The following is a 24,051-nucleotide window of genomic DNA, read 5'->3' on the forward strand; positions in this document are numbered from 1 at the left end:
TACTTGCAGTGAGTAGTGTTGGCCCTTTTTAAAAAAAACATTTTTTTGATAGATTTGAACACATAAAAGAAAATTAACCAGCTCCACTGTAGTCAGGTGTCGCATCACACCCTATAGGCACTCGGCCTATGGGGTGGGACCCCGATGATGAAGCATGTCACCAACTAGGTTGGTGAGTGAGGGGTCTTCTATAAGGATATGCATTATCCAGCAACAGGTTGGGTCATATTGTGCTGATTAGAGCACATAAGCTCATAATCAGAGAGATAACTCTCTGTCCACGAGGGGTTACTCCTCTATTGTTTTTTGTAAATTGCTTGGGGGACCAGGAGTTCCCACCTCACATAGTGCCTGTATATATTTTTCCTTCACTCTCTCTTTTGTTACTAAGACAGTGGACACAGTTCCCTACCTAGGGATCCAGTTAGCCCCCTTCATCCCGGCTGTAGCCGCCACAAATTATACTCAGCTGCGATCGAGAATTCGCAAGGAGCTGGGTCAATGGAAGCATTACCCTCTCTCTTGGCTCTGCAGGATGGCAGCCGCTAAAATGACTATACTACCCCAGGTCTTATATTTGTTCCAGACCCTGCCTCTTCGTCCTCCCCCTGGCTGTATCCAACAAACCCAATACGAACTCGTGCAATTTATATGGCACGGTCGCAAGCCACGAATGAAGCACGCTATAGCAGCCCTCCTACCAGAGGAAGGCGGCCTCGGTATCCCCGACCTTCAGCTTTATTTCCAAGTGACACAATTGCACCACTTGGTTGAATGCAATCGGGTGGAATCGGAGAAACACTGGCTATTCCAAGAACGAGCAGTAGCAGCTACATCCCTCCAGAAGGTTCCCTTCCTTTGGAAGGTGCACAGACAGCCTAATCTCTATACGTCCTACATTACACAGGTCTCCTTGAAGGCCTGGGATCGCTCTAACATTAAACATAACTTGACCACTTTTCCCTCTCCACTCACCCCACTGTTCGATAACCCCGAATTTCAGCCAGGCATGGGCGAAGCAGCCTTTGTGTGGTGGCCATCTTCGGAGTTCCGATCCCTGGGCCATCTTTTCGATGTTGATGGGATCATACCATTTCAGCAGGTCAAATCGGAGTATGGGATTCCTGAAGCCGAATCTCTACAATACCTCCAGATTCGTCACTGGGAACTACACCCTCAAATTAGGACGCATGCTCACAGACACCTCTCCGTATACGAAAAATGCCTCCTTACTTGCACACCAGATAAAAAACTCATCTCTGACTTGTATAAAATGATACTAGCCAGGAACACACACATGCATAGTGCCAGTCGCGCATGATTGGAGCGAGCCCTGGGTAGGTCATTCAGTGACAACGAATGGGAAGGTGTATATTACAGGGCTCGGCACTCTGCCTACCACATGGGACTGACCGAAACATTAACCAAAATGGCCACCTAGTGGTACTAGACCCCTGACACCTTCATCTAGCGGACTCAAGACAGAGCGCTGACTGCTGGCGGGGTTGTGGGAGCGTGGGCACCTTGGTACATCTCCTTTCGGACTGCAACCACTTGCAGGAGTACTGGACGAACACCTAGACATACATTCTATTAGGTCTCCCAAACCCCTTGACGTACCCTCTTACATCCTGGAGAGGCCGCTTAATTGCAATTGCTCTAGGCTGGGCGGTTCAAAACATACTAACACATTGGCGCACCTCTCAGACCCCTACGTTCACGGGTTGGTTGTATCGATTGTGGCATGTCCTAGGGATGTAAAAGTTGATCTTCACGCTGGCCGGGAAAGGCTCCACATTTGGAGCGCTCTGGCAACCATTCTTGTCTCTTTTCGCCTCTGAATTTCGATAAGTAACCTGCTCCAGGTATTTGAGCCTCCTACAGCTCTCTGACCAGCAGCCGACAGTGATATAATTCTCAAACTCACATACTGGGAGTCAAACAGCTCTCAGATTCAGTTCTATTCTGGTGGACGAGGGAAAGGGAGGGGGGTTTATAATAAGTTTCATTTTCATGTTCTGACATTTTGTCCGTATGCTCCGACTCCTCTGCTTATGTATTATAGCCACTTAGGGCTTAAGCCGCCCTTGCTATTCTATATATGTTGAGGTGTGGACATGCTGTTTGTTGACAAAATCTTAATAAAAGATTTAAACCATAATATATGGCAAGGGGTACTTTATCCCATATATTAAGGCAATCATTTCTGAAAGCACAAAAAAACATATATCTGTATTGTCAATGGTTCTGGATTTAAGAAACTGTTTTCCGTGGGATATTATCATATAAACAGGTATATCAAAAAACTCTAAGCTATGTCTCCAGATGAGTTTGTGAAGAAAATAGCATTCCACCAGTGGGAAATAAACAAGTAGATGTACTCGTTTCGTCTTGTTTTTTAGGTTGTGCATACCAGGTAGAGTAAGCTGTGTGTTTGCATTAGACTTATTATGACTTTACAGGGGTTTACTCATTGTTTACCATCGGTTGATTCCATTGCCACACTCATATGATTGCTTTTAATTCGATGTGTTGCCTTCCTTTTCTTGTGTCTCCTCCTCCCCTGAAAAATAGCCTTTTTACAATCCTTTTGATAGGCGACTTTTATCATTTCACGGCTCCCATTTAGGGAATTCAATGAGTCCATGGGGCATATTCTCAAAGATCTATCGCCAAGTAATCTGCACTTTATCACAGCCAAAGGCGTGATAAATGTATAGCCCCATTCCCAAGCTGGTGCTAACAGCCCATATCACCAGCTTACGTGCACTAGCAGTCGCAAAAAACATCGCCACAGATGACCCCGGCAACTAACGCTAATGATATGTAGAGTAGGCGTTCCAGTGCAAAATAGCCACGGCAACACCACTCCACAACATTCTCAACGACCAGCCAGATTGGCAAAAAGATCACAAAACGTGCGATAAGGCTCAGTAGCAGCAGGATTCTAACACCTGCTCTTACTTGGTGCAAAGTCGGACGACAACCTGCACCTTACAAGGGAGCACAGCCCAGAGCCACACATGAAGAACAACAGATGCCCTAGAGCAACTGATCATGCAGCCCGGAGCCCCAATAGGGCAACAACACCCACCGCCACCACCCCAGGAGAGCCCCCTCCCCGGGGCTCTACCCCGGGCAACCCCCCTTTGGACAAAGATATTGTAAATAGACTCTGCGAAATCATGGCCCAAACAATTCGCCTGAAGTCGCACAATCACAACACCTTACATACATGTGTGGTCAGAAAAAGGGAAATCATACATTCATCTCATAATATCCAAAAAATAAGTTTATTACAGAATTAACCCAAAACAACAATTCTGAAGAGTTATGGTGGGTCTTCTCAGGACATTCTGTAAGCCACAGCCTGCATGAGAGAAATCTAGATAAGAAGGTGTGTCATGCGCTCATCAAAGTACAGAGAGAGAGTGCGATAGAGAGAGAGATACAGAGATAAGGAGAGAAGGAGAGCGAGTGAGAGAGAGTGCGAGTGAGAAAGGGAGTGAGAAAGAGAGGAAGAGAGAGAGTGAGAGAGGGCGGGAGAGATAGAGGGAGATAGAGTGAGAGTGGGAGAGAGAAAGAGAGAGAGTGAGAGAGAGAGAGAGAAAGAGAGGGAGGGAGAGAGAGTGCTGACACTGCAGACCCAGGCCTCACTGCTCACCTGCTGCCACTGGTGTGTCTTCAACCAAGTGCCGGTATACACTGCTGTCCCCCAGGTCCCTTATCTGAAAGAGTGTACAGAGACATGAATGGCCATACAGTTGCACACGCCATCACCGCTTGTCCGCCCCTGCGCACACAGGCTCCTGCACCGCAACCCCTTCCGCCGCCCAATGGTGATTGCCCGTCCCTGCACAACCAGGCCTCACAGCTCACCTTCCGCCACCGGCGTGTCTCCAAGAGGGCCCACCACGTGCCAGTGTGAGCTCCAAGCCTGGGGCCCACGACAATGGCACCCTCCACATCCTACAGCCCTGCACCGCGGGCCACCAGGTCACACACTTGATTCTGGGTCTTGATTTCACAATGGCAGAGACCATATCAGTGCACACGGCATCATCGCAGGCTGCACACCCACTCAGCTCTTGAGGTGCCACTAACTCTGTGAACCGCGAGGAAATGCCATGTGTCGGGAGGCCCACACTGCCTAGTGGCTCAGGCCTTGACTGCGGTCCACCAGGGCTCACTCTAATCCTCACCAGTCCGGACCGTCAGGGCGACGCATCATCGCAGGCTGCACACCCGCTCAGCACTTCAGGTGCCCCTACCTCAGTCCACTGCAAGACACCGTCCTGTGGTGGTGTGCCTGTGCCTGCCACAGTGTATCCGGGGCCACCAAGTCTTTGCACCACTAGCCACGGACCCCTTATGATTGAGTCCCGTGGTGCGGACGCCATCATGTCACCCCCAGCACTGGGAAATGTGAGGTGGCAGGGCCCTAGGCTCTCATGCATAAATGATAGCCACACGGAGAAACCCATTCAAAGAGTGAAAATGGCGTCCAGCACGAGCGCCAGGCTCTTTTTATTGGCAGGGTCACATCTCCTGTGATGCCTGTGCCGGATGGGTGTGGTGTGGCTGTAAACCAGCTGTGAGGGAGTGGCTGTGGCATGCGGACAACTAGACCTGTGAGCAGCAGATCCCCACTGGGAAGACCTGGAACATGTAGCGTTGTCCCCCCCCCCTCCCAGTGAGTGTAAGCGGAGTGGGCTGTCCTGGTGTGTACTGAATAGTGTTCTTAGAGAGGTTCGTGCACACCCTTGTTACAGAAAATAAAAAACCTTTTTCATCTTTTGTACTCAAAAGAATGCGTGCTGGCCTGGTTGGAGGGTTGCCAACCCAGTATCAAGAAAGTGAGCTAGAGGAAAACCACTAGCGCCTGACATACTAGTGGTTTTCCTCTAGCTCACTTTCTGTCCTGGTGTATGCCAGTCCAGCGTAATGGTGTGTACAATGACCCCGGGGCTCTGGGCGTGGTTCCGACTTGGGATGGACAAGGAAGTAACTAATGGATGTGTCGCTGTTGTAGTGTTGGCGCCACCCGGACCGCTAACGGCAATGTGTCATCCTGTGACCCAAATCCCACATCATGAGCAACATGGCATAAAGGGGGAATCACTGACCCTACATGCATCCATACTTCCATACTTGAAAGATCATAGACATGACACATCTGTGTGAATATGAATGTTTATTGCACATTCAGTGGAGTGTTGCAGCTGGAGCAGTACAGGGCCATGAAAACCTCACTTTACATTGGTGGCCCGTGGAGGGTCAGCTAGAGTCCTTCAGGGAATGACAAGTACATCAGAAAAGGAGGAGTTCAGTCTGCAGTCTGAGAGCTGTGTCATTGGTGACAGAAGAGAATATGGCAGTCCATGTCGAGGTCCAAGGTGAGTGTCACAGAGTGCATTACGGGACAGTTGAAGGTGATGATGTAGAGGGCAGAACCAAGCAGAAACAGGCCACATGGCGGAGATGAATGCTACTGCGTCCTTCTAACCACAAAGGCAGATTCATCCACATCTTCTTCCTCTGCTGTTGCATGTGCCTCACATGTGGGTGGTGGTGTTCTGTCTCCAGCACTGTGTGGCAGTGACACCTCACGGGCCGAAGGTGGAATGTCTGCCACACTGTGTGGCACTGACACATCAGGGACGGGAGATGTGGATGGGGTGCCAGCAGCAGCATGCATCAGCGCCAGGCCTTGTGGCAGCAATGTCATGAGGAGGGTCTTTAGGGCATTGAGGGACCCAGCTACCTCTCGCTGGTGTGCAGCCGTGGCAGCAGCTCTTTCCACCTTCGTCCTCTCCATGTTCTCCATGTTCCCATGTATGTGTCCCACCCCCCGGGTGAGATCGTTGGAGGCACTCTGACTAGACAGTTGTTCTTGTCGCAGAGTCAAGACTCTAGCAATGTCAGTCATGGTTCGTTGGAGAGCATGGAGCAGACTGTGGGTGTCTGTTAGGGACTGTGAGTGGTCCCTGATGGGACTTAGACACCCACGTATGACGTCTAGTTTGGCTGCCATGCAGTCGAACCCCACCTGTACCTGTTCAGCCAGCTTCTCCTGGCACCCCAACACACGGCGTTGGAAGGCCATGTGTTTGTCGTGGGGGTCCTTGGAGGCAGCCGTGGTGGTGGGTGCTGCCTGCTGTGTGTTCTGTGCAGGGGGTGGCTTCTCCTCGTAGCAGCTTGGCTGCCTTACTCCTGGAAGTGGGCTGCGGAGGCTCTCCACGAGCTGTTGGATGGAGTCAGAGTCGAAGGTGTGGTGGTCCTCCTTGTCATCAGAGAAGAGAGGTTCAGCCTGCTCTGCAGGATGTGTTGGATTTCCCCCTGCAATGTGAAGGAGAGATGCAGTTTAACATTGTGCTCACATGTATGTTGATGCATTGTGCATGTTTACATTCAGACTGCATGACAGTGTACATTGTGACTGTTTGGTGGGAGCTGCCTATTTGATGCGGGACAGTGGACATTCCGACAACATCACGGATGTGTGTTTGTACTTGTCCATTGTCAACTCACATTTCTCTGCAATGCCAAATGTGATTGGCCAGTTTCTACGCACATGCGGCACCAGTTGTGTCCTCTGTTCTGTTATGTAAGTGCTGTGATTTGTACCACGTCGTTGTCAATGTTGATGTGCTCTGCATATAATGTGTGTGTGCTGCATTTTGGGGGAGTCGCCCCTGTAGCTCTGATTTAGCTGCCCCTTATCCCTTACATGCGGTGTGCCTCTGGCTTCTGTGCTTATGCAGTGCTGAGGCGTTGCATACTTGGTTACATTGGTCTGTTGGTGGGAGTTGGGGCACTGGGGCATGGTTTGTCTGCAGATGTGCTATGCTTAAATGTGCATGTGTGCCATTGTGCCCATCTCCCCACGTCCCCCCAGTCCCTGGTCGTTACTCATCCTGTTGCTGTTGTGTCCGGTCATGTTGAGCAGTGTCCGGGCCGCCAAATCCTGCCACTGTCTCCCCACTGATTTTTTTTTTAAACAAATTTTATTGGGTTTTATTCACACAACATACAGATTCGATTACGGTTTTAATGCTTCTGAAATACCCAATACAGCCCCCTAGTCACGTTTACAGGCCTTGAGCCAGGATGACATTCAGACAATGTATGTGAGTCCCCCTGCATATAGACCCTAGTGTGTTGTTGCCCGATGAAACTAACAAGGTTCCCCATGTTCCCCCTCCCCGAACCCTCATCATCGATGGTTGCAGTCAGCACTCGTCAGAGCAATGTGTGTGCACAGGAGCCATTGGGAAGCGTTCTATGTGATGTGCCTGTTATGTCTCGGGCAGAGTGCTCTACTCAGAGTGCTGTTCCGCCGTTCCGTCGTGTGTACCATAGTCGCGTAATGATTGAACTAAGGTGTCCCATGCTTGGGCCGCTTCCACTGCTTTGTCATTACGCTGTCTCCACCCCGCCTGAAATCTTAACATACTTTCGCCATTAGCCCACTTAAGGAATTTATTTCTCCATCTAGTGCTATTGGGTCCTACCGCTGCTTTCCAGGGTCGTGTAATTTCCCGTTTTGCTAGTATGAGCCCCATGTCTATAAACTTACTAGTGATATTATTCTTGGGGGTATGGGGAAACCAGTGTAGGACACCCACAGCCATGTCAAATTCTAAGCCCCTTTCTATGATTGTGTTCAAAGTGTGTCCCACTTCCCTCCAATATAGCTTCAGTAACGGACATGTCCATAGCATATGACCTAATTCCACCTCGACCGTTGCACACGCTGCGGTGTCCACGTCGAAATATTTTTTGATCTTTCCCGGCGTCAGGTATGCACGATGGAGGATGTAGAAGTGCAGTTGGAATCTTGCATTGCGTGTACTCTTCCAGGCCCTCCGCACTATCTGTGCCCATACTGTCTCAGGGATATCTTTACCAATATCGGTTTCCCACTTTCCCTTCAATGCAACGAGAGGAGCGAGCCCCTCATTAATCATTCTGGAGTAAAGGCACGTGACTGCCTTGAAGGTTCCTGCGGCCATCATAGTATACTGGCATGCCATTGTTGTCCTTGGCTCCGTCAGACCCACTTTCCAGTGCTTCTGTATGGCTTGCGTCAGTGCCGCATGCAACAGGAAGCCCCCTCTAGGCAGGTCGAACCGTTCTAGGAGTGTTGGATATGGAAGTAGAGCTCCATATTCATATAAGTCACCTACTACTTGGACACCCGCTTCCTCCCAAGCCTGTAGTTGTGACCATTCGCCGCCGTGCGGGAGTGCCGTCAGCATCCCCAGTGGAATTTCGGGGGCATACGGATGTAGTACGCCTGCCCTACGCTGAGAGCGATTCCAACATAGTCTGATCGTTTTTTCTTCCTGTGTTAGTTCTCTAAGATCTCATTTCTGCTGTAGTGCTATAAAATAAAGAACATGGCGAGGAATACCTCGGCCCCTGGTGTGCTCCAGGCTCCTGAATTCTCGAGCTACCTCTTGCGTGTAAACCTGTAGTTGAGCTACAACTACAGGTATATAATTCGAAGTCGGGGACCACCAGCCTCCCCCTCCATCTTAGGTCGCAGTAGGGTCGTTAATGCCACCCTCCGACGACCCGTCCCCCAAAGGAAGGACACTATCGTGGACCTCAAAAGTCTGAAGGTGGAAGCAGGTATCCATACTGGCAGCGTCCTGAAATATTATAGGAATCGTGGGAGAGCCACCATTTTCAGTAGCGCTATGCGGCCCGCCATGGATAGCGGGAGAGTAGCCCAGAAGGACATGCTGCTCTTCAGTGCTCTTATTCCGCGGCCTATATTGCCTTCCAATAAATCGGTTGGCGTGTGGTAAATGTACGCACCCAGATACTTCAGGCAGCTAGGCTCCCAGCGCACCGATTGGGCCGTAGATGGTTGGGTCTCACCTTGACATACAGGGAATAAGCATGTCTTGGCCCAGTTCACTTTTAGGCCCGATATTTCGCCGAAGCTCGTTAGTAGGCCTGCGGCACCCACCATCGCCTCATCGGCGTCTTCAAGAAAGAGCAGGAGATCGTCGGCGTATAACGATATGAAGTGGTGTCCACTCCTATCCCGTAGCCCCCTGTAGTGGTTTCCCGCTCTTACCGACATCGCAAGAGGCTCCACTGCCAGAGCAAACAACAGCGGGGACAGCGAGCACCCCTGCCTCGTGCCCCTTTCTACCGGGTATTGCTGCAATATCAGTGCGCCTGTTTTCACTCTGGCCACTGCTGAGGTGTAAAGCACAGAAGTCCATCTCAGGTAGTCCTCACCCACTCCGAAGCGCCTCAGCACTGCGTAGAGATATTCCCATTCAAGGCTGTCAAATGCCTTCTCTGGGATGGTGCAGTGAGCTAAAAAACGGTGATGGATTAAAACCATGATCTATTGACTTGGTAAGAGTATTCTGCATCATTCAGAAACTCTGTCCATCACCACCCCCCTTTTCCAAAATCGGTTTTATCCACACTATGTGTGGGAGGGTATACTCAGACGTGAGTCCCTTGCTCATTGCACCATCAGGATTCAAGCAAGCCGGGCCGAAGAAGGCTGTGATGCCAGAAACCGGTCCCCGGAAGCTTGTTTCCTTCCCAGTATAAGAATTGGCTTGGTAGTTTGGTTTGCCCTGTTCCCATCATGCACTGGGACAGGAACAGACTAATTTGCATATAGCCAGGTTCTGAGCTGGGATGGTGCAGTGAGCTAAAAAACGGTGATGGATTAAAACCATGATCTATTGACTTGGTAAGAGTATTCTGCATCATTCAGAAACTCTGTCCATCACCACCCCCCTTTTCCAAAAACGCCTTCTCTATATCCACTGACAATATCATTGGGTAGCGGGCCTCGAGAAGGTCTCCTTCCAACAACCGCAGCAAGCGGCGTATGTTCGAGGTCGTGCTTCGTGTCGGTATAAATCCAGCCTGGTCCTCATGCACCAGTGAGGCCATGTGTTCCAACAAACGGGACGCCAGGATGCTGCTAAGTATTTTGTAATCAGTGGTTAGCATCGAGAGTGGCCTGTATGAGGCTGCGTCTTCACTTTCTCTCCCTGGTTTCAGTAAGGGTATTATCAATGCTTCCCGCATGGATTGCGGCAATCACCCTTATGTTTTGCTTCCCTATAGACCTCCAGCAGTCTTGGCGCCAAAAGGTCAGTGTATTTGCCATAGAATTCAATGGGTAGCCCATCTAATCCCAGGGTTTTGTTGTGTGCCATATGTTTTATGGCGCGTCGTATTTCCCCTAGCTCTATATCTTTGCCCAGTGCCTTTGCCTGGCCATGGTCCAATTCTGGGAAGCAAAGTCCTTCGAGAAAGGATCTACGGCTGGAGTGCTGACTGCCAATTTGCTTTTATATAGGGATTCATAATATCTCGTGAAGCAATGCGAAATCTCAGTCTGGGTGTAGACCTCTTCGTCATCTGATGTACGCATAGAAACTATAGGGGTACCCCTCTTCATGGGGTTGGCAAGCCAGGCTAACAAGGTCCCAGCCTTGTCGCCCTCTGCGTGGGTCCTGGTTATGTATGCCTTATAGTCAAAGCTACGCAAACGCTCTGTTTCTACTGCCACCGCTTCTTTAGCCTCACTGACCCTTCCTTGCAGCTCGTGGTGACCAGGCCTCGAGAGTTCTGCATCGCGGAGTTTCTTATCAGCTTTATCTAGATCATCTAAGAGAACTTTTTGCACTCCTACCTGTTTTCCTATGCAAAACCCTCTTAAGACTACCTTAAAGGCATCCCATTCCGTCGCCCGCGCCGCAGTCGTGCCAGCATTGTCCTCAAAGTACTGTATAATTTTTTCCTCCAACGCCCCCTGAAAAACGGGGTCTTTCAGCATTTCAGGGCGCAGCTTCCAAGTAGGGACACATGAGGCGCTAGGTAACCACTGCATAGCAAGTAGTAATGGATTATGGTCCGACACCGTCCTCGACAAATATTCAGTTCTTATAATCGCTGGCAGTAGGTCTGGGGAGCAAAGCATCGCATTCAGTCGCACATGGAGCTCATGCATACCTGAGAAATAGAAGTTATCCCGATCTTGGGGGTGTTGTGCATGCCAGATATCAGACCCCATCGCACTTGCCATTCCATTCTACTTTTAGTTATGCGATGTGTCGGAGAGTCTGCCAGGGGGGGATGTGACCTATCAAGCGAGATATCCAGTATAGAGTTAAAAATCCCCTCCCATTAGCAATGGCCCCACAAGAAAGTGTGCTAGGTACCCGGACAACCTCGCCAGAAAATTCAGCTGATCAACGTTGGGTGCATAGACACTGCAAAAGGCTATATCCTTACCCCGCAGCCTACTCGCTATTGCCACAAATCTACCCTCAGGGTCTATTAGTTGCTTGGTTAATTGAAATGGTACCCCAGCTCTGACCCAAATTAAGGTGCCTCTGGCAAATGTCGAATATGTAGTATTAAATACTTGGCCCCACCATCTGCGCTGTAGCGCTATCCCTTCGGCCTGTGTCAAGTGTGTTTCTTGAAGCAATGCAACCTGCACTCCTCTACGTAATAAATATGCATGAATTTTGTGTTGTCGTGTCATGGTGTGGAGCCCCCGCACATTCCAGGTTATACATATCAAGTTAGTCAGATCACCCACTATCCCACAATGTCCCGTGTATTCCACTAGTTCCACATCTTAGTCTCCCTAAATGTGGAAAAAACGTCCGCATCGATGATGAGCCCTCCCTCCAACATCCCGAAACAAACCAAACCCCCCTGCCCCCCAGAACAGAACCTAGTAACCTCCATCCAGCTCCCGTCCAAACTTTCCCAGGTAACAACATTTGACTAACCCAACAGGAGTCACTGTGGGTGTGCCTTAAGGGCAGTACGGCGGGGTTGGTCGCCAACGGGCAGCCGCCCAAACCCTAAACTCCTTATCAAGCCATCGAGCCCCAAACATTGAAGCATCTCATTGACCCCCCATCTCCTAATCTCAATCAAACAGGCCCTCCCGCAATATGCAGCGGATTGTTCGTTACAGTCTATACTTGGGACTCATACAGCCCACCGGGTGCTTCTAGCCTTCATCTAGCATTCCCTCCGCCGTCGCTGGGGTGACCACTGGTAGAGGCACACTGTCCGTTTCAGAGCGCTCAGTGTCCGAATGTTCACCGCCTTTTTCAGATTCCTCTTCTTCCTGTGATGGAGAATCTTGTGTTCCCGAAATGGCAGACACCACCTCCAGGACCCCTTGACGCTCCGCTGTTGACTCAGACTGCGATGGCCTCCTCAGACCTCTCTGTCTGTTTCGGATCCGTTCGACTTCCGTTGCGGCAAGCCCCCAAAGCCCAGTCTGGGCCGGTGGTCAAGGGCGTCTTTCCCAGATTTGTACAGTTCCAGCCAGGCGCAGGCATCGTCAGGAGTATCAAAGAACTTGGTGCTATCGTCCACAATTACTTGTAGTCGAGCCGGAAAGAGCAAGGAGTATTGTAGTCCCTCAGCTCTCAGTTCTCTTTTGACCGCCAGGAAAGAGGTCCGCCGTCGTTGCGTCTCATAGGTGTAATCCGGAAAGATGTTGATCTTGCTGTTCTCCACCTGAAAAGGGCCGTTCACTCGTGCATTCTGGAGCAACAGGTCTCTGTCCCGATAGTGCAACAGTCGGGCGACCACCGGATGTGGGGGACGGCCCTGTTGCGGCGGCTTGGCCGGGACTCTGTGGGCCCGTTCCAGTGTGTAGAAAGAGGACAGACCCTCCGGCTCCACCACCGTCTGGAGCCATTCTTCCAGGTAGCGTACCATGTCTTTCCCTTCGACCTTCTCCGGTAAGCCCACTATCCTGCTATTGTTCCGGCGATTACGCCCTTCTGCCTCCTCCGCTCGTCTCTCCAGCGTATCTATGCGGTCCAGCACGTTAGTCATAGTGGCTGTGAGGTCTTTTTGCGCCCGTTCCAGGGTGTGAATCGTGTCCTCCACCATCTTAACTCTATCTGTTAATTTTCCATAATCGGCCCGCAGTAGTCCTAGGCCCGTGGCCACCTGCGCAATGTCCTGTTGGAGCGCCGCACGGGAGTCTGCTATCACTGACAGGATTTTGTCTAATTGAAGTTGCAATTGAGGGTCTCGCAATTGTCCGGGGTCAGAGTGATCCCCTTTGTCTGTTGTCTCAGTGTCCGATGTGGGTTGAGCACCGCTTTTGGCCCCCTTGGGTTTTCCAATGCTGGGGGCGCACAGTCCGGTGCCCCGTCAGGGGGCAGGGAAACGCCACCCAAAGGGAGGGGAATCTGCATGGCCAGTCGCTCTCGGGTCCGCACTCCAGGGGTCCTTCGAGTTGCGAACCTGGCGCATGAAGTGTAGGGGTCCTCAGTTGCAACGCTGCGATGAGGATGCAGAGAGGAGCCGCCAAGGCTGCAGCGCTGCGGGTGCTAACCGCCGGAGTGTGGGGCAGGGTAGATCACGCTCCAACGATGTGGCAAAGTGCAAGTGGCAGGCTCACCCCGGCGGTATATAGTGGCTAGGCTGACATCATCTATAGGTACTGTCGTTGGCCAGTCAACATCGCTGTGCCGGCACAGTAATGGTCCCACCCTAGGGCAGCCAGCGCTGGGTTCTCCAGTCTCATAGCAGCAGTCTGTGGGCTCTTGTCGTAGGCTCCGAGAAGGCCACCCCCTGTAGCACCGGTGTGCACGCTCACCTCTCGGGTTCCCAGGAGTAGGTCAGAGTTCAAGGGCCCAGGGCAAGAGGAGGAAAGGGGGACCCATGTGCATCCCGTAGTATCAACAGGCAGATCCAGGTGTCTCCCAGCAGCAGGTTCCTTGCGCTGCGGCCGTTGTGTGGTTCCACTCCGCTCGCGCGTAGGATTAGGGCCGCTCTAGTACGTTCGGCAGCACCATGGGCCGCCGTATATCACCCACAGGGATCTCCGAGGCTGGCCTCATCTGCTCAGGTTCGATGTTCGGACAGTGCCAGGAGCTTCGTCGCGGGACCCTGCCACCCGTCTTCCCGGTGTACCGCCGTGGGGTCTCACCACTCCGCCCCACCGTCGTCCCCCAATGCGCCTCCTCACAGCCTCCATACTCCCCACAATTGTCTCAGCTGGTGCCTCAAAAGTACGGTATCCAGTTCCCCTGTCTCCAATCCGGGGGCAAATACGATGATGGCACTGTCCCACCTCCGGGTCCCAGGCCGCTGGGCGCCGTCAGGGCCGTTGATCAAAAGCGCCCCCTAGCGTGGCCCTGGAATGCCCAGTCTGCTAGTCTCTCAGTTCAAAGAAGCCCCACCGGACCCCTCCACCCAGGAAGGTGGAGAGTAAATGTAGGGAGCCGCAGGGATCCAGGGGAGGCCCCGCGTGGGTTCCACGGGGCTGCCCTAGTGATTATGCAGCCACGCTCCTGCTAGGTCGTGGAGCCCCTATCTTCTTCGCTTTGGGGGCTCCGAACGTGTCCCCTTCTCTCTGCGGTCGCCAGGGGGGAGGGGAGGGGCCAGCGTCCTCAATCTCCGGTGGAGCTACCGGGGAAGATGTTCCGCGGGGCTCAATGCATTGAACCCTTCACCAGCGCCTCTCACCTCCGTGCGCCCAAAGTCGGCAGTGACTTGTGTAGATGAGGCCCGGCGAGGGGGAGTAAGCCACCTTGCCTCCAGTGTGCGAGCTGATGCAGCTCCAGCGAGGCCCTCAGGAGCGGGCCGATCGAGACCGTGGCCCGTCCTCCTGTGTGTTCTCCCCCGGTTGGCAGCCGCACCGCAAGACCCAGTCTCCGCTCCAATTTTGAATGCAGAAAGCTCACGGGCCAGCAGTGCTCCCCCAGCCCCTGGCACCCCGGGATTCATCTCGGCACTGCAGCCGCCATATTAGATGCGTCCCCACTCGGGATGTCCTGGACAGTGCGCCGGTGATTTTCTGTGCGGCCAGCGGTATCGGACACAGCGACTCGTGGGTCCGCCACAGGGGCCACCCTTCCCCCATCGGAATATGCGGGCTGGGGGTCAGTAGAATCGGTAAATCAGGATGTATGGGGGCTCGATCGCGGAGCCCAGCGCTCAGGCGACCTCCTCCATCGGCGCTCAAGCCATGCCCCCACCGTCTCCCCACTGATGACTGTGGACACCATTTCCTCCATCTCGTCAAGCTCCTCCTGTGGCGCTGAACTCCCACCTCCAGTCTGCATTGCTGCCTTCCGGTTGTTTGCGAGTTTCTGCTTGGTTTTGCGCTTGACATCATTCCAGCGCCTCTTGTCCTCTTCAACACTCCGACTGCATTCACCTTGTCCACGATGGTCTGCTATATTCCATTTTTAATTGCCAGTGACACAGTGGAGGTGACGTGGGACTATCGCATGGTACTGCCGTGTTGGGAATACCACGTTAACACAGCGTTATTTTCCCGTTATAGACTGCGATGTGAAGAGTTGCATAAAGCTAATTTTGCGGTAGTTATCACACGTTCTTGAGAATATGCCCCCATGTGTTTCTCCCAAGTGCTGGTTTCCTCCTGCCAATACGCGCCTGACGCTCTGTGTTGCTCTGCACTTCTCCAAGCTGTCTATGAAAGCATAGAAAAGGGATATTTTTGATGAGCTATAGCTTAACCCCTTTGACGCTCATGACGAGCTGGGCTCGTCATGGCGTAGCCTCCTCGCACGCTCATGACGAGCCCAGCTCGTCACGTAAAGTGCGATTTTTAAAAACCCAGCGTACGGGCGGAATTCCGCCCGCACGCATGCGGTTAAGAGTAGACTTTGTTCCATCTCCTGCATTACACATATTGCATGAAAGTACAAGAATTGGCAGACAAAGGCTTTTATGGTGCTTGTAGATGGCCCATCTGCTGTATTCATTCAACTGGCATGTAAGGCAGAAGGTTAACCTAACAAGACACTTCTCCCAGTGGCGGCTGGTAGAGAACTGCGGTGGGGGTTAGAAAATGAAAAAATAAACAAAAATGTTTTAAAACTTACCTGCGGTTAATGCAGCCAGCCTCTGACTCTGCCTCTCTGCAGCCTCTTCTCGTCTCAGGGGAAGCACCCGGGCTCCCAGGCTCCCTAAGCCAATGACAACACTGCAGTGCAGCGTTGTGATTGGTTCCCCTAAGGCAAAGACAACATTGCATTGCAGTGTTGTGATTGGTCTGAGCGCTGTGGTTCGGCACTCACAGGGGGTCAGGGAGCCTGTGCATGTTCCCCACCAGGCTGTGCAAAACAGCCTGGTGGGGAACATGCTAAGGGCGCATAAATGTTTGGTTGGCCCAACACAGCGGTCCAACATTCATTTGCACTTTGAGTGGGCAAGCCTCTCCTTCCTTGGCCCCTGCTCTGGCCAGCCCCAGCACTCCTCGCACCTGGGAACCGAAAAAGAAAATGATAATAACGCGTTTCGTTATTATCATTTTCTTTTTTTTTGCATTGTGGAGCGACGCTCATCCGCCTTAGTGGAGGAGCCGCCCCTGACTTTTCCAGCAAGCTGATAAATCCACTCTCCGGGCTACTGCTGGCGACCAGATGTTTGAAGCCTGTGGAGAGTAAATTAGGTATTGGCACACGTTCTTCTATACATTCGAACACTTCCTAATTCTTTTAAAATTCTGTTCAGATTTTCCTGAGTGAAAAATATTTGAAAAATAAACCATGTAATTTACAAAGACTGCAAACATTGAATTCAATGACCAGTTTTGAGATATCATAAGGTAAGTGTTTGCGTTTCCTCCAGTATTTTGAAATGGTTTTACTTTTACTTTTTTAGTCAATACTTTACAAATATTGGCAAGCCCAATAGTCACTCACATTATAAAGGTGAGACCTATTGGCTTTACCAAAGCTTGTTCCAATAAGGTTCATGACTTGTCGGAACCCTACACAAATGTGCAGGTGCGGTGACAAACTGCTGCTTTTGCTACAGTGCCTTTCACCCTATCCCTTTATGCTAGTGCTTGTATGGCATCACCGGCGCAAGTCACTGTTCTTTCCTAACTCTTACTTTGATGAGAGAATCTATTTCTTTACAGGGGCAACATCTTATATGACAATCACAAGAACGTCGGACAAGAAGGAGGAAAACTAAGATGCTTGTCTCAATCTTCACAAGGTAACTGTGCTGTGGGACAACCTGGGTGGGAATCCGAAGCATGCCAGTAGGCTGTGTGGCTCTGCATCTTTTACTCTTGCTTTCTAGTCATTTGTAATCAGAAGCTGTGAGATCTTTCTCAAGGGCAGATTCTGGATAGCGTTGTAAATTGCTCATCATTCGACCATGTACGGGCAGGGTTTATTGTAACACAACTATTTACACGTGTGTGTAATGATAATGTTTTTAATTACAGTCAAATAACCTCTTGCACTCATTTCCCGCTAGTTACCCACCACCAAGGCGCATGGTAGTGTGGCATCGGCTTTAAAGATGATAGTTTTAGAAAGCTGGGCCTGAAGAAGGTCTAAACTCTTGGACATAAGTCGGAGACACACAGTGGCGTTCTTTGTAGCCTCTGATAGTGGAAGCTCAAGGATTGGGGGCTTACCAAAGGCTCACCTTTAACCCCTTCCATGGATACAGGGCAGAGCTCTTCAAATTATGGGTCACATCAAAGCCATAGTGAGGGTCCGCTAAAGCTTCCTGTCGAATGACAGGTAGAGGCTGGTCAGGTGAATGCTGTGACTTGGTCACAATGTGGATTTAGGTATGAGGTAGGTTATTGACCTGTACATGCTCCGGTTGGCTCCCTTAGGTGTCAGTGTTACACACCGCTTAATAGGGGAGGGATAACTGGAAGTTTCCATGGCCACCAGTGATTGGATGCTGGTGTTCACTGGGGCATTTAGAAGTAAACAGCACACTGTTTTCTTCTGTTAGAACTCCCCTCACTCCAACCGAGGGGTGCATACGCCCGCATCTGACTCATTACCGCCCCCAACTTACGCCATCCAGAAACACCCCATAGGGTGTTTTACTGATCCCTTGCTGCTTTGCCATGAAAGCTTCACTGGTACACTCCTTTGCACCAAATTCTCTCATTCCATAGTTTGCTGGTCACATCCCTCATTTCCAGGAGCGGCGCCTCCATTAGAGTGGAGGAGCATCGCACTACTAACAAAAATGCCCCCCAGAAAACCTTCCCAAACTGAGTGTCAGGATCCAGCGGGCTATTGCTGCAGCAGGGAGGAGCGGTGGGGCTGTGCACTTGGGTGTAAGGTGTGCATGTCATTTTGACTGGCTGTCTTGCACGGTTAGCTAGACATGCACATTTTAAACTACAGGCCTTCGCTGCTCTTGAGAGCGATGAAAGAAGCCATTCCCTCTAATCCTGGTGCTTTTCTCATGCTGGTTATCAGCATGAGAGCAGCACCAGGATTGATTAGGGGTATTAAGGGTATTGGCTGGAGCCCTTGGAGCTTGGAGGAGACAGAAGCATAAGACAGACCAGAGCGAGGAGGACGTCAGACGTCGTGCAACAAGCAAGGTAAGTGGCTAATTCTTTTTATTTATAGTCACTATTCGCCTTGTGTCCATCCACCCACCCACCACCCATTTGCCCACCCCCTACTCTTCCGAGTTACCAGCTGCTGCTGCTCATTTCCATCATATATTATGTATTTCCAAACTGAGAAAGGTGTACTCCGTCCTTCGTAAATAGAAACTGCTCCTCCTCCTTGATACCCCATGAGCTATCACCTTAATGTCCTCAGATATGCAAAACGCCATCATCGCTCTGTTGAGCTGCGTCCTCGCCTGTTTAATCGTTGCATGTTTAATCGCTCCTCTCCACTGACGCCAAGGCTCAAACTTAGCACATACCAGACATGTCCCTGCAAAATTCCTGTTGATCAACTGCATGTCCTGTTACACGTGTTGCAAACATCCAAGCCCGACAACTGCACCAAATCATTTTCTCCCAAATGCACCAGGAGCAAGTACGGCAACTCCTCTGCGGAACCAGTTTTGCAAGAAACTGCAACAAATTACACCAGTGCATCCCACTTCTACCCCACTATTGCACCTTGTGACTGGACAATCAAATGCTCTGTCCATAAACCTGCTGGTCTTCAGACTTAGCCGCCCAATGCATAAAATAATGTCTAACTATCCAAGTCATCAGCTCACACGCACTACGGTAAAAATGAATGTATTAGTAATGGACACGCTCCCTGCCCATCTTCGTGCCACAATCCCCTATTTGCACACGTAGCACTCCCAACACTTAGATCTCCACCTGCTGATTCTCCGAATCCAGTTCCAGTCCCACCCCAGATGCGCTGCCGCCATCGTTGCCCCAGTCCTGAAGTCGTCTGAATCCCGCCACAGTGTTTGCAATGCCTTGCACAGCCCTGGCAGCAGTTGAAAAACAGTAACTCTTGCCCTGCGTTTGTGACAAAAAATTGCCCCGTGCCTGCACCCCAGCCAGGCCTGAAATTTGCTCCACTCCGCTGGCGGACATGCTTCCACACTACACCCTCCTGTAGCCATATTCACTTGCCCCTACCTGTCTCACCCATCTTGGACCTTCTAAGCAATATCCTCAATTGGCCCGGCTCTAAACATATCTCACTATGCAAAACACCAAACTCCCATGCAGACCCAGCAATTCAGACATCCTTATCATGCACAGTCTAAAAATCTTCAAAACTGTCATAATGGTAATCTAGCAAAACGACCATGATCTCTTGCAACAAATCAAATGTTATTGCCTCCTATAAACTAGACCAACCTCGACCCCTCTCCTTACCTCACCCTTTCAAAATCTTCGCCAAAATCTCATCCTTCCCTGGGTCAAAACCTCAGAACAACTCCTATAAAACAAAACTCCAGCCAACTTGCTGGCAATAGTAGTGGGCTATATACCCTTGTCAATTAATGACTTAACAAAACATATCTCTCTCCCTTCCCCGTCACTGTGATCCTGTGCTCTTGGCCTCTGTGTGCTTCCTTTAAAACTCTCAAATTCAGTCCATGCTAGCCGGTAGCTTCTCCTCGTGGATTCTGCTAAAGACCTCTCCACCAGCCCAACCTCTCTTACTCCCACATTCCCAAATGCCTGCAGGTGCTGGCGTCTTGTTGTCTTACGCTCCCGGTGCAGGGCTGCGGAAACAATACCACTGTGAAGGAGATAATGAATCTGTTATATCCTGCACTGAATACAATGTTCAGTTTCAGGTGACCCAGTGTAAACTGTCAACAAATGCAGCACTCTCAGATCCCAGGCTTTCAGGTGGAAAAAAATTCCAAGAAGGCAATGCTTCTCCCTTGTTGCAACCAGTGTTGTGGCCGCTGCTCTACACACCACCTCCCATCCCAAAACCATGTGCACCCGCCGCATCAGAGAAATCTGCACCTGCCAAACAGTGTAATCCACCGTTGACACTCCATTTAAATCAACCAGAAAAGAAAGTCCTCCAGATACAAATATCCACATGCACTGCCAAAGAAACACGCACTGTGTCATGAGGTAGCACTGCCTCTAACATTGCCTAATGTCTAATCTACTGCAAAAAGTCCTATCATCTCTCACCACTCTACAAACAAAACTTCTGCACCTTTCTCAACCCCAGGCTCCTTTCTCGATTCACTGCATTTTCTTACAGGGGAACCTTGCCACCAACACCTCTGTGTCAAATTCAATTCCCAGAAACATTAACAGCTTGCTGGGACCGTCTGTCCAGAAAACCCTAGTTTGCTGCCAAAAGTTCAAACTGTCACAGAGCTCTGTGACCCTCCTCTGAACCCTGTCTTCCCACAAATAGAAACTCATCAAGGTAATGTGACACCTCACAGCGCCCCCTCCTCCTCGTACACAGCCACTGGAGCAAGGTACTGAAAGTTTCAAACAAAGCACTTGAGCTGGCACACCCCTTTGGCAACACTCTGTCCACATAGATGGCATCTACAAATTGCATGCGTAATAATAGAAAGTTCTCCGGATGTATGGGCAACAACCAAAAAGCTGATTTGATATTGCATTTTGCGGACTCCACCCCTCTGCCACACAACCTCACCAAACGTATTGCATCATCCACTGATGCATACACCACTTCCATGTCTTCTGTGGCAATGAAATCGTTCAACGTGGCTCCCAACAAGTGGTGTATCATCCTGAAGCTTCCCCTCCACTTTCTTGGGCACCACCCCCAGCAGAGAGACAATCAAGTACTAGTTACAGAAATCCTTCAATCCTCAACGTCCGTCTTTAATTTTCCTGCTACCACATCTGATGTTTCTTTTGCTGACTGTAATTTGTCTGCGCACCTCCATCCCCTAGGGCACTAGTAACCCACCTGAAAACCTTCTTGAAAACCTTATTCCATCTTCAAAGCTGCCTCCCTGTCTCGGTAGACTGCCAGCCATGGGCGCAAAGCATCAACCCTAACTGGCGTAGGAGACCTTTGGCCTAGCCAAACCCTGATGCCCCGCCCTCTGTAGCCCCCACTGTTCCGTAGGGCTGACCAGGGTGAAGCACTGCGTGTCTGGGTGCTTCTCCCACATTTGGAACACTCATGCTTGAACTTGCATGGGTGTCTGGAGGAGAAACCTTTATTACAGTTTCAATATGCCCCCACATTGAGTCTCGTACTTTTTGGTACATATCCCACCCCCTGTTGAGCGGGATTTGGCTGAAAGGGCCGGTACGTGACTAGAAGGCCACCAGCCGTATGAGTACCCGCTGTTGGCTGTGTCCACTGCAGCCATACCTACAAATCAACTTTCCCCCATGGTTTGTCTGGGTTAATACTGATTCAGGCCCTGAACTCCTTATCATAACGCAGCCATGCATACCCCCAAAATGCATTTGTGCCTTTTTGATAACATCCATATATTTAAATGGTGCAATCGCCCTCTTTGTATGCCTCTCTCAATAAAGGCCGTTATAGATGAAAATGGCAAGCGTCCAGTTTTCTAAGTTAAAAGTCACCCTGGGTCACCGGTAAACAACCTTTACAACGAAACTTTTACAACGCACTACCATTACAACGCGGTCATTACAACGCAAACCATTACAACGCATTGCGCTGGGGGGCGCTCTAGGATAGGGAATAGGTTAATTTACTATCCAATAACCTTTCCTAGTGTCCACGGGAACTGGAGTTGGAATAGTAAATTAAACTATTCACTATCCAACACCCAAAAGCACTATGCGTTGTAATGGATTGCGATGTAAAAACCGCGTTGTAAAGGCAGGCGTTGTAATAGCCTGCGTTGTAACGTCATACATCCTGGGTCACCTCACCAACTCCCATTTTTCCTCTTTAGACCCTTCCTTAACCTGAATGTCCCTGTGTAATAACTTGAAAACATCTACATGCTCATGTTTCCAAATCCTGCTCTTTGTTTTCCCAGAAATGTGTGTCCCCAAAGGCATTTCCAAGCACCCATAAGGGAGACTCTTTGTATGCACCTCCTCCTCCTTGTTGCCATCTCCATGCCATCCATCTGCATTTTGCCCTCTGTCTTGTCCCCTGACTTGTCCTCCTGCATATCTTTGTCTTTACCGCTCAGCGCTACCTTATGAGCAGACCGCACCTGCAGCGCCTCCTTCGCGTTCTTTCCCGCTTCCTAAGTGACACCATCCCCAACCCATACTGACTTCCAAGCCTTTGAACCTGACCCGATGTCTTTAAGTTCCCATACTGACCACCATTCTTTATTACCTGCAGGTAATCCACCAACGTTCCATCTATCCTTGGCACGTTCACCGCTGGAACCGGACTGCTGTCCAACAGTGCCTCCCCGGTCCACTCTTGACTTATGAAAGACACCAACTGTACTTTTTGATGCCACACACCTATTATATTTCCGTGTTGCTTGCTCCACCATTTCATCATCATCTTGCAGTTCACCATTCTCCCATTCGTCACTGCCATCGTCGAAGTCCAGCACCCTCTCATCCTCTTCATGATCCACATCACATCCATTCCTTCTCGTATTCTCAGAACATCTTTTCCTAGGCATCTCACGGTCTCGCATACAATGTGTATCCATATGTGTGCCTTGTGACAGTGCCTGCGACTTAGATAGGGCCGCTGCAGACCTCATCACCTCTTCAGGCCAACATCCAGGGGCTGTTGTGTGCCATGTCGGCATTACCAACAGACTGCCAATCTCACCTGAGGGCAGTGCCGCTCCCGCAACCTCCAGACTGCACCAACCTAGTGGGCCTCATGCAATACCTGCCCTTTGAGCCACACGATTTCCCTGAGTCCCTGACACCCTTTAATCCCCCCTTCAGTACCCACAACCAATGACCCCCGCCCCTCCAACACTTCGTGCCTATCCCCGGATCCCCCTGCCTTGGGCATGTCTTTAGCTTTTTTCATTGTGTGCCCCTGTTCCTGTGCTGCTTCTCTTTTCTGGCATAAGTGCTCACATCTCTCTTCTGTGCCGCTTAACAACTGGTGCTGTTGTTTTATCTTGGCCTCCATATCTACCCCTTACAATCGAAACCGCTGATCAGTCCCCAACCCAGACGGCCTCTGTAGAATCTCTCAACCCAAGCCTAGCACCGGGCCCTGTTCAGCCCACTCCCTGACTCCACCACATGGAGCTTATTCAGGGGATCTCCCCTCTTCTGTTTCCTGCCATTTTGGCCAGCACTGGGCCCCTCTGTCTGCCCAAGTCCCTCCTGAACTTGCCTGGCTGATAGGTCAAGGGGCATACTGCCCCCTTCTATTAATACCTCTGCAATCCTCAGTGTTATTGCCTGCATGCATGCCTTTAATCCTGCCTGTGACCACCCCATTGTTGGAAATCAAGCCCTGGGAAGACCCCACTCCATCAAGGTGGTCCGTGGATGCCAAGAGGCTGTGGGGCATATTCTCAAGGACTTATCGCCGAGTTATCAGCACTTTATCGCCGCCAAAGTGGCAATAAATTTATCGCCCCATTCACAAGCTGGTGCCAGCGGCCGATATCACCAGATTCCCTGCGATAACAGCCGCAAAAAACATTGCCACAGATGAGACCGGCAACTATCGCTAATGGGATGCAGAGTAGGCGTTCCTGTGCAAAAAGCAGTGACAAAACAACTTCGCAACATTCTCAACGACCAGCCAGATCGGCGATAAGATCACAAAACAGGTGATAAGGCCTGTTAGCAGCACAAATTTAACACCTGCTCTTACCTGGTATAAAGCC

The 24,051-nt window shown here is 50.6% G+C and overlaps 1 long non-coding RNA gene across 1 annotated transcript in view; it reads left to right on the forward strand.

Moving 5' to 3' along the window:
- The window catches only part of LOC144825131 (uncharacterized), a 143,635-nt gene that overhangs the window by 114,666 nt on the left and 4,918 nt on the right, over positions 1-24,051 (forward strand). Inside the window, exon 2 of the long non-coding RNA XR_013609293.1 lies at positions 16,940-17,019. This is a non-coding gene — a long non-coding RNA (uncharacterized LOC144825131). The remainder of the gene's footprint in view (positions 1-16,939; positions 17,020-24,051) is intronic.

This window comes from Lissotriton helveticus, chromosome 3_1 (genome assembly GCF_964261635.1).
Source record: "Lissotriton helveticus chromosome 3_1, aLisHel1.1, whole genome shotgun sequence".
NCBI lineage: Eukaryota > Metazoa > Chordata > Amphibia > Caudata > Salamandridae > Lissotriton > Lissotriton helveticus.